Consider the following 12,135-nt stretch of genomic DNA (forward strand, 5'->3'; position numbering starts at 1 on the left):
ACGTGTGCATAATAAACACCTTGTGTAATTCTGATTGACTAAACTTGGGACTCTGTTTGGAAACAGCATCAAGTTCTAGGCTAAGAAGGTGCTTTTGTGTGCTTCTTGTGACATTCTGAGCTCAGGGAGTAGAGACCCTCTTTCCTAATAAGGGAGTCCAGCTACTGGAGTCAGATGCCGAGCTCTGATTTAGATGAGCCGAACAAAACTTTGAAGCCACATAATGTGTAGCAAGAGTGCTATGGGAGTAAAAAGGGACTATGATGCAAATGTTGGTAGCAGATAGATGGGTAAACACTGCAAAGGGAATACAATGAAACATGAGTAAGGCCCGTAAAGCAGAGTGGCACAGCGCCCTCTGCTGGCTTAAACATTTATCTGCAACTACAGTCTTCAAGAAAGGAGAAAAGCAGAACTTGAGTTAGAGAAATTGAGACAGGCCAAACAAGACTCAAACCGGAAATCAAACGTTGTTCCCACTGGTGATGGTGCACACCGGCGTGCTTATAATCCATTGGTCAGCTCTGGCAGTTGGGCCTATAACCAAGAATAACATCCCAGATACAAAGAGGGAAGCAAGGCAGGGAATAGGGAGGGGTTTTCAATAAACCAAACCCAAGAGACAATACTTTTTCCATCAGAAACTAGTGTTCAGGAAAGGTATTTGCTGCTGCCTGAAGAAGACCCTAGGTCTTAAGTCACAGACAGTATATCAACCTGCTTGCTGTGAGACGATGGGGAAATTTGATAATTATATAAGAGTTCAGAATGCAATAGCTGAAATGACATGGAATTCAGATTTTTCAAACCTGACAAACAAAACATTTAGTCTCTGGGCTAATGAAATCCCATCTCACCAGCCAGAGTCCTCTTTCCCTCCACCTATGGCCCAGGGAGAGAAGGGCTCCGAAACAAGAGTTGGAATGTGTTCGTTAACATCGCTCTCCTAACCGTCAAATTCAGCACTAATATTAAATTAGCACATGCTAGATCACAGCACATTCCGAGGCCTTCCATGTGCATTTAATGTACGTAGGAATAGAGAAGGAGTGAGCTGCTCGAATCAGAGTCCTCTGATAATCTCCCCACCTCAGCAATTGCCCCAATGTTACACAGCATTGATAATTAAGAAAGCAAGAAAGAGAAGTGTCACTAAGTAATACAGGGCAAACAATTAATATCATAACTCCAACTTCTTAAATCAGGTGTGCTTTCTTGAGACTTTAATTGTATCTTAATCATTAAATCTCCCCAAGTGAACATTTGGACCTAGCCATAGACGTTCTGCTAAGCCAAACTGGTATTTACATGCTGCATGAAAATTCTAACTTTCTTGAAACTACTGAAGTTGACTGAAATATCTGAATTCACCTTCCCTCAAGCATGCAGCCATCTCCTGAAACACAGTAGAGGTAGAGCGCCCTCTGGAGTTTCATTTATGTTTTTACGACAAATGCGTCTCATTTTAAAATCCAACTTCCTCATCTCTAAAATAGAGATACTGTTGACAGCTAAACTTGTTAATACATCCATCTCAAAACTTTGGAAGGGTCTTAGAAACTTCAGCTATGCATATAAGAAAGTATTTGTTTTCCATGTCAAAGTGGGAAAAAGAGTTGGTTAGACTGAGAGAGGCCATCTTTGAATAAGAGCACTACGTATTCTCCTCCAAACATTCTCACTAGTTGTTCTAGGAGCTTCTTTGCCAATCATTTCTCTCACATCTCTTTCTCAAATATGAATATTCTAAATAATATTTGAGATGCTTCTTTATAATCTAATATCTCTCCAAATTCTTCCTATGGTAATTATCTTCTCCTCTGTATTCAATACACTCTGGAAACCTCCTAAGATCTATTTATATATTATATATTTCAACTCTCTCTGCCACAGCCTCATGCACATTATCAAGGCACCATTAGGATGAAAGCATAAGCATAAAACACAGATGTGAGGAGAGCTGTCAGTGAAATGAAAGTTAAAATATACATGCAGTTGTCTCTCCAGTCAAAGCTGGGCATGAACACACAAGTGAGAGAATGTGAGTTTGGGCACCAAGCTCATCTTGAAGTGATCTGCCTCTCATACCACTCAGCTCCACATATGCCCAACATGAAATGCAGCTCTGACCTCCTCAGGACATTACATACACAAGGGTTAGAGGCACAACCCGCAAACAAGGTCACTGATACCCAGACCATAATTCATGTTTTTCATATCACTTTTCTGACACCCTGCATGTATCTCTGACCAGCTGGCTCATCCTTCCTCAACTAATCCCGAGTGCTTGTCTGCTAGAGTATGCTAGACTTTTATCCTGAGAGTGAGAGCTCTTAGCTGCTTTGCTGTGGTCACTAACTGCTACTTTGCTCTATTCCTGGAAGTGGAAACACAGTGCAACTCTGGAACACAGCAGGAATTCAATAACTAGGCCCATTTCGCCATGAATACAGTAACACCTTTCTTTTACTGCTTGTCTGCAGGCATGAAGAGCCCACAACGATGCTGGAGATACTGTTTTTGTTGTTTTGTTTTGTTTGTTTTTTTGTTTGTTTTTTTGTTTTTTTGAGACAAGGTTTCTCTGTGTAGCTTTGCACCTTTCCTGGAACTCACTCTGTAGCCCAGGCTGGCCTCAAACTCACAGAGATCTGCCTGTCTCTGCCTCCCAGTGCTGGGATTAAAGGTGTGGGCCACCACCACCCGGCTGGAGATACTTTTTAACTCTTTTGAAGTCCTCAGAACTCTGTGTTCAATGGACACTTACTATACCCCTATGTTTAAGTATTTTTCCAACATAGCTGAGCTAATCAGTTAAGAAAGAAAAATGAGAAGAGGAGTGGATGGGGGTGGATAAATGGGAGGTGAGGGAAGGAAACAGGAAGAGAGGATGGAGGGGAAACTGAGGTTGGTAAGTAAAATAAATTTTAAAAATTAAGAAAAAAAAAGATGAGAGTTCTCTAGTTGCACCTCAAGGAGTAAAGACGAAAAGGACCGACTCTGTCTCCTTGTCTTGATTTCTGGTTCTGTGGTTTTTGACAACGAGAACAATACATATCATTGATGACTTTAAGCAACTATGAAGAGCATTGGCCAATCCTTTTCAAAATTTTTATCATCAGTTTGCTTCTAGGTGGTGTTGTGAAATACAGGGTCAAAAGATCTCTTAATCACACACTAACTTGTACATGCCTTATAAAATGACCCCCTGAATCTAAGAAGGTATCATAACATATTGCTTTTGTAAATCTTGAGTTTTGTAAGTGTGGTGGTGGTGTAAAGGCACTGTTTGTTAGCAGGGAGGGTACTCATATTTAGAAAAAAATATTAATTCAAATAACGCAGAACTGAGATGGAAATAAGAGTTGATATAATCTACTTGCCATCAAGGGACTGATCTTCTTGAGGCATAATAACACAACAGTTTGGCACTGATCTCTGATAGGTCCAGTACTCAACATCAGCAGTCACGTCACTAGATCAGCCGTGGCTAATGATGCATTATCCTCTCTGCACCTCTGTTACCATTGCTGATGTATCAGTATATTAGGTAAGAACTGTATGTCTTAACACAAGCAGCAACTTACACCAGACTGTCATTCTAGAAAGAGCCACAAACTTTCAAAGATCTCGCCTACATCTCCTTCACAGTTCCCTGGTCCTCAGTCTTTTAGTGTTGCCCAATCCAAGCTGTAAATCACCCTCTGGGAAGCATTTTCTTACATCATCCCAGTTCTCTTGCATAGGAAATAATAAACCATTCTGAAGTTTATACTTCTGATAACTGGGAGTGTCCCACCCCCAGCTGTTCTTTAGGACCACCTCTGAGTAGGAAGATAACAAGTTAGCCATCAATATTCAATTCCACAGATAAAGTCAACCAATTTGTGAAATACTCTCCTTCAAGATGAAAAGAAAAAATAAGTGACATAAGATCTATTGAAACAACTTCGTGCACCATCTCATACTCCTTGGGCCTGAACCCCAATGGACCATTTTTATTTTACAATGACTTGTCACTATGCTCTCCCAAATTTAACAATCTGGAAATCCAGACTGTGACAGGCATCTAATAATCAAGTGCTCTCTTTCTCTCTCTACTAGAGCACAGTGGTGTATCTGCTTGGCTACTGGTTGTGTAAGACAGTCTTGTTCCAGATTTATGACCATCCATAACATACAATTTCCTCATGTACAATTCCAAACATTATATGGAGTCCTCATCTACCTCCACATTGAGTCTACCTGACAGTCAAGAAGCTCACACCAGATCATGGACCTACTCTAACGTTTGGTGTAGTTTCCCATCAAAACTGTCAACCGCTGGGCAGTGGTGGTGCACACCTTTAATCCCAGCACTTGGGAGGCAGAGCCAGGTGGATCTCTGTGAGTTTCAGGCTAGCCTGGGCTACCAAATGAGTTCCAGGAAAAAGCTACACAGAGAAACCCTGTCTCAAAAAAAAAAAAAAACTATCAACCATCAAGTCACTCCATAAATGGTTCAAAGCAGTATTCTTGAGGCAATGTATATTATATATTCTTAAAAACTAAAGAAGATTCCACAAAGTACTGGGCCAAATTCTTAGTTATGATAGGTTCAATGTGTGACAACTTATCCTTTACTATGTGCAAATAACTTCAAAATGATGTCCAAATGATTGAACAATCTTTCTCTCTGATCTCAGGTACATCTTACTCCAGTACCTTGCTCAAGCTACCTTCTTCTTCCTTAACATCAGATCCAGTTAGCACAAAAGCATCAAGGGAGTGGAACAATATAATAATGTGTAGAATGTTCAGATAATTGAAGCCACCACAGACTGTATTTTTTTATCAAAAAGCAGAGTGTTGATAATGGCTTAAAGCAAGACAGTGAGTATATTACCTACCTAAGATGAAAGTGAGCTTATTTTAAAGCCTTTGGTGGATAGGAATTAAGAACCACAAATTTGATATATTATCACCAAGTGCCACAGTCTAAAATGCCTAGCACATGCATATGATGGCATACACTTTTAACCCTAACATTCGAGAGGTTGGTACTCCAAAGTCAAGGAATCGCCAACTGGCGTCTTCTGGAAGCTCTGCGGGAGACTCTGTTCTGAGTTCCTCTCCTGGAGGCTGGTGGTTAGGGGCATCTCTGGCATCCCTTGCTTGCAGCAGCAGCGGTCCAACCTCTGTCTTCTCTGCTGCGTGGCCTTCTTCCTGACAGTTTCTGTGTCTTCACACGACCTATTAATGGCTCTAGTCATTGGGTGTAGAGCCCCCCCCAGTCCAGGACAACCTCATCTTTCCTGAAGAAATCTGCAAAGAGGTTTCCAATAAGGTCAGATTCACAAATTCCCAAAATGTGAATGTGACCATATCTTTTGAAGGTGTGCAATTCAACCCGCAGTAGTTGTTAACTCTCTGGCAGCATGCTGTCTTCCAAACCATAACCAAGAAACATGCACAAATGCAGACAACAGAAGGAATTCTGCTTGCTATGGTTGGAATACAAGACATTACCAACAAGCTTGGGTGGGGGGCACTTGATCCCCAAGAGGCTGCACTAATTTGGAAGGCTCTGCAACCTTTGGGAATTGAGCCATAGCTGACAGAACAGCTCATGTGTCTTTGAAGGTTATAACCAAGCAAGCCCTCACTTCTGGCCTCAGCCTCTGCTTCTGGGTCTGTTGTAATGTGAACAACTTCAGCCACATACTACAGCTGCCATGACTGAGACATTCTGCCATGCCCTCCCTGCCATTATGGACTGAAACTCCCTGAAACCATGAGCCAAAATCATTTTCTCTTCCCTTGAGTTGCTCCTACTGGGTACTTTGGTCACAGTGCTGTTAATATTACTAACAGAGCATTGGTACCAGGAGTAGATTCACTGCTGTGACTAACTTTGACTATGTGGTTCTTAATCCTTAGAAACTTGATTATAGGAAGAATTAGCAAAAAAAAATAAGTGAATGTACAATAGAGAAAGCCAAAAACTCTACAAGCAGATAGTAATGGGCATTTCTAGAAGGCATTCAGAAGACCAGAATCCCAACCAAAATGCAGAGTAAAGTCTGCACCCATTGGATTACAGATGAGTCAATGAATTTGTCAATGTTTTGCCAATGTCCTAAAAATCTGAGTGAGATTGCATTAAGTATCAATGGGCTAATATTAATTTGGCTCAGTAAATTTCAAAAGAGCACAGCCTTCAGACTGTGGCATGGCTATTGCTGGCTGCTGTTAGCCAAGCTTACAGTGAGACTCAGGAGCCAAAAGCAGACTGGAATGGTATGAGAAATGAGCACTTTAGGCAGAAAAGATGCTCAGTTAAACTTTAACACAATGAGTGTGCTCATTCAAAAGCTTAACACATTGGAAATACACCAAGCAATTTATACTGGGACAATAGGAAAGATGCCTTGGGAGCATTTCAGGAATTGGGGATTACAGCAATCATAGGCTCTGAGGTATAATGCTACAAACTAGTTTGAGAGACTTACCTTTCAAAAGAGAGTGCTCCTTGGCTTTTCTAATCTGCTATAGTATAAGATGAGGGAATATAACTACTGCACCCATTAATGGCATAACTACCATATCCACATACCCCTGGTTCAGTAGTGCTGTGACTTTTCACTGTGGGCTGCTCACGTAGATACCTTCTGTCTAGTACATCCCCAAACTTCAGGTCTCCCAAAGGAAAGCATATGCTCAGCATGAGCCACATCATCACACTTTGGGCACAGTGAACCACTCTTCTGAGTTGTTAGGTTGTGAAGGCTTCTACTAAGAATTGTTGTGGTTTTTTTGTTTTTTGTTTTTGTTTTTGTTTTTTGTTTGGTTTTTTTTTTTTTGTTTTTTAAGAAGAACCTGTGAGATCAGGCAATGTGTAGCTGGATTTGGGATCCTTTCAGGGTACCCCTTATAAATATGTAAAATGTGGGGGCAGGCCTGAGTGGAAATAAAGACAGCAGAGTATCTGAGACGCTAGCAATGTGGACTATCTGAGGAGCAGACCCTGGCCCAGGAGGAGGTAGCATAGACTTTGTATGGCAAAACCATAAGGTAAAGTTTCTCAAGCCTATTAAGATTCAGATGATGTGAGTCTCCATGTGACCCAGATGCCAGACATGGAGCTCTGGGATTTAGTGTCTTCTCTGCTCTCTTTGGGTCTTGCTTTTGCCCACACTTTCCTTGCAATCTTCTCTCCACTCTTCACATCACAAGAATGTTTCCTGTTTGCTCTGCTACACTGGAAGTTTGTAACTTTCATCTTTGCGGACACATTCAGAGCTGAATTGACTACAGTGAAAGGATACGATGCAAAATCAACTAACGGGAATTAGAGCCAAGCGCAAGGTTCCAGGGCTCCTCTTCTGGTGTAGTCACCAGAAGGTACCGAGTTTCTCCAGTTAGGACAAATTTGAAATGTGTGCCAGGGAAGCTGAGCAGAGACTTAGTGCTGTGACTTTTCACTGTGGGCTGCTCACGTAGATACCTTCTGTTTAGTACATCCCCAAACTTCAGGTCTCCCAAAGGAAAGCATATGTTCAGCATGAGCCACATCATCACACTTTGGTCAGTCTTCTGAGTTTCCAGAATGATATCCACCCTCCTGAAATCTAAGTTCCCGCTTGTCAGCCAAGACAAGCGTTGTAAGCTGGCTTTTCTTAGGTTATTGGTTCTTTTTTGGTGATTTCATACATGTCTACAAGGCATCATGACTATACACCCTCCCATCATCTTTTATCTCCCTTCTATCCTTATCAAGCCTTACTTCTCCCTTCCCCAAATTGATGACTTTGGGTTTGGTTTTTGGGAATCACTTCATTTAACCAGAGCCACCTATGTGGACATTGGACTAAAACTATTCACTTGAACCTGGTAGAGTCACCAGTAGGTATACAACTGAAGTGAGTGACACCCCATCTCCCTGAATGGATCAATACCAAATAGTTCAGCAGTGAGGGGTTGAGCCCCTGCAGTCCCTTCTCCACCCCTGCCTGACTATTGCCAGGCCCATCACTGTACAGACTCAGTGCAGGCATTTGTGGGTGCTGAGTTTGTGGCTGCAATGACTACGCCCAGCCCAGAAGATGGCACTGTGCAGCATGCTTCCTCTCTTCCAGCTCTTGCATTTTTTTTTCTGCTCCCTCTTCCACGCTGTCTTAGGAGAAACAGTATAAAGGTCTTTTTTAGGGCTGTGCACTCATTAGTCACTTATTCTCAGCACCTATACAGTCATGATCTCTGCATTCACCTCCAGTTATGGAAATAAAGGCTTCTCTGATTAGGGCTAATCAAGCATTTGTCTGTGGGTATAAACAATGAAACTAAGTCAATTTGGCTAACTGCAGTATTCAGTTTCCCCCTAGAAAGTATGACTTCCCCTGCCATTCGATTTTGACCAGGTTTATAGTACAAAGCATGAAGTTTCTCCCACGAAGTAGGCTTCAGATCCATTCAGACGCAGCTACATCTGCTATCCCTCTAATAGTTGTGCCACTATTGTGCAAGTGGCACATCTTACCTGGTGGGTAGCTGATCATAGTTTATAGGGTTCACAACTGGATAAGAACACTAATACCACTTCCTCTCCAACAACTGATACAGAAACTTCCAGGCCTATGAAAGCTAGCCAACAAAGAGTATTGGTTTAAATATCAAGGCCACTCCATGTAGTTAAAAGAGTGGTTTATTTTGTGGCGTAACTTACAAATGAATGGATAGTTAGGTTGCAGGGTCTGGGAAAGGTGTGGCGCAGTCCCAAGGTGTTCTCTGGAGAACTCTGCTCGGTCTGCCTCTAGCGTCCAGGATCCAGGAACCAAGAGAGCCGGCCCATCTGGATCTTGGGTCTTCAGGGGTCCTGTCTCAGCACCGCCTTGTAGGAATGACAGTTACTGAAGTCTCAATGGGGGTGGCATTTCCAGGTCAAAGCTGGACTGGCTACCCACTACAAAAGAGGAAGTCTCCATCTCAGGTTTAGCTTGATTTCTCTGTGTATAGCCAAGGTCTATAAACTTTTATCTTTATTACCCAGGGACTCACCATTAAGAATTTGTTCTTGGAGGCATAGTGGTAAACACCATTAATCCCTGAACTTGGGAGGGGGAGGCAGGCAGATCTCTGAGTTCGCAGCCAGCCTGGTCTACATAGTAATTTCCAGGCATGCAAGAGCTATATAGTAAGACCCTATCTTTAAAAAAAAAAAAAAAAAAAAAAAAAAAGTGGGGGTTGGGAGTTTCTATGAGCCTTGAACTCACAGAGATCTGCCTGCCTCTGCCTCCCAAGTGCTGGGATTAAAGGCATGCACCACCACCACCACCTGGCTAAGAGATTTTAACTTTGGTCAGCGTTAGAACTGTTAAGATAATGGGGTATTGAAGTTAGACTAATGGAGTTTTTCATTATGATGTGGTCATGAGACTTTAGAGGCTAGAGAAAGAATATTATGGCTTGAATCTAAAATGACCTCACAGAGTCATTTCGAGTACTTTGTCCCTAGCTGGTGGCATTATTTTGGAAAACTATGGAACTCTTAGGAGATGTGGCTTATTTGGTTTAAGGAGCTCACTAGGGGCAGGCTTTCAATGCCCAGCCATGGTTATAGTTTCCAAGTCTACCCCATATGGACCGCCTCTAGCACACATGCCCATCATGGTGAACTGAGCCAGCCACTCTGGCTCATCATTCCCCACTATGAGGAACTAAAGTCCACCGTGACCCAAAAGAAGGCTTTGCTCCCTTAAGTTGTTTCTAGTATTTTGATGACAGAATTATGAAAATAGTGATTTAAAAAGCTTATCAAACCCAGCGTAGACACTTCTCAATAAATGATGTTTGTCACCTTGTGCTGAACGCAGCAAATTGGCCTAAACTGTAGCATTTTGTTATCAATCATTTCACATTGTATCAGCCCAAATGTGATACTTTGTTGGAAAGAGAATGTATGGTTTTCTTTTGCATGTCTACATATATATTTTGCTGCTTTTCCCCCACACATTCTTTACTAAAAATGTGTATGTGTATGAATGTGCATATGCCACGTATGTGTGTATGCCCGTGGGGCCAGAAGAGGACATCAGATCCTCTGTAGCTAGAGTCACAGGCAATTGTAAGCTGTCCAGTCTGGCTGCTGAGAACTGAACTCAGGTCCTCTGGAAAATCAACAATCACTCTTAACCTCTGAGCCACCTCTCCAGCCTCACACACATTCTTATTCCCATACGTTCTTAAAGTCAAGTTACATTTTCAATCACTAAAACATACCTTTCCCCTTTTTGGAAAGAAACTAATCTTGCCCAAATTCTTACCATAAGCTACCAAACTTATAACTAATCAGAAGGGAAATTATTTTCTTACCAGACACTCGTGTTACCTATTTGACTCTGTAATTTGTCTATATTGTTATTAAAAATACTTTGATTTTAAAAGGATCATGATTTTGAGAGGCTGTGGACCTGTTTTAACAAGACCTGGCCAGAGACAGAGAGACAGAGAAATTTTAATTTTTTAAATATTACCTGATATGATACCTATTGTTTGTATACCACCTCTCTTCATGTCTGTGAAGATCTGTCAACTTAGCCAAGCTACTTGCATGGAAGAATGTCCTCATATATCTCCAAGCCTCATAAATATTTCCATTCTGGATATTATCATCATTCTTTTGTTAGAAAATTTGCCTCCAGACAACGAAATGTGATTAAGAAATAACATGAGAGTGAATGACTGTGAAACCCTGGGATAAATCTGTTAACTGACATGTTTTCCATTTGCTGCTTCCTATAAATAAGAAGATATACAGCCTCATAAAAATACAAGGAGAACACGAAGCAGACAAGGAACATATGCCAAATTACAAGTGATGGGGCATAATAAAAAATAAAACCAATTCAAAAAGAATTGTGTATAAATCTACGGGACAAGGACAGATTTATCCTTTGGAACCAGCTCAGAGTTCCATAAAATGAGACCGGATGTCTCCAAATTCTATCTCTGTTATTTAATGAAAATGTAAAGCATGTTAGCAACATTTCTTCTCATTTCTAAGGCTGGGAAGCAGCTACAGAGAAGAGCACTGGGCTTGATACCAAAGGTCCTACGTTGAAATTCTAGCTCTACCTACTGTGCCTGTATAGTTAGAAGGTTGCCAGCCCGTGTGTGTGTGTGTGTGTGTGTGTGTGTGTGTGTGTGTGTGTGTGTGTGTGATATGTGTTCTCTCCTCACATATGACAAGGAAGCCATGTGAACTCACACCTCATGACCTGGAAGAGGCCACTGTAATGTTATCTTTCACACCTCTGAAAGATAACATTGAACACTCTGAAAAATTCCTATTAATCCTCTTGTAACTGTTAAGCATTTTAAATAATCAAGTAAGTAAATAATAAGGGAGAGCAGGACCTATTGGCTAACTAACAGCAAGACAATGAACGGTAAAGTTTTGGAGTAACATGAAAAATGAGTGTATATTATATTATTACAGTGAGTCTCTGCATATAGACAGGGAGTGTTATGGCGGAGCCTCCATTGACTATTGTTCTCATGTGATAACCCCCACCCCCCATGTGTGGGCAGAAATGCAGCATGTGAGATTTTAATACAGTAATTGTTATATCTTATGGTTAAAAAATAGATTGTGTAGATGAGATCAAGGTCTTCATCTACTTGGCTTTGAATAAATCAAGTCAGGGGGCTGGTGAAGTCTCTTTAGTTAAGAGTGTAGATAAATTTCTAAGCAATCTCAATAAATAAAAAACAGAGAGCCAAATATAGTTGTGAAAGCCTTAGAGATCAAGGAAATAGGAATAGCCACCAGCCACCTTACCTTACCAGCTCTACAGCTTCCAAATGTTATGACTTCCTGTCTTCCCAGGCTTTTATTGCCTTGCTGTTCTGCCCTCTCATTGGCTCTTAGCCCAGCTACCTCACTTCCTTTTCACTGCCTATCTGTACAGACCTCCAGGTCTCTGTGGTTGGTACTGGGATTAAAGGCATGTGTCGCCACACTTGGCCCTGTTCCCTAGTATGGCCTTGAATACACAGAGACCCTGCCTGCCAAGTGATAGGATTAAGGGCATGTGCTACCACTGCCTGACTTTTGTGTTTACTTAAAAACGGCTTGCTATTTCCCCTGATCTCCAGGCA

This window comes from Onychomys torridus, chromosome 4, assembly GCF_903995425.1.
Source record: "Onychomys torridus chromosome 4, mOncTor1.1, whole genome shotgun sequence".
Taxonomy (NCBI): Eukaryota; Metazoa; Chordata; class Mammalia; order Rodentia; family Cricetidae; genus Onychomys; species Onychomys torridus.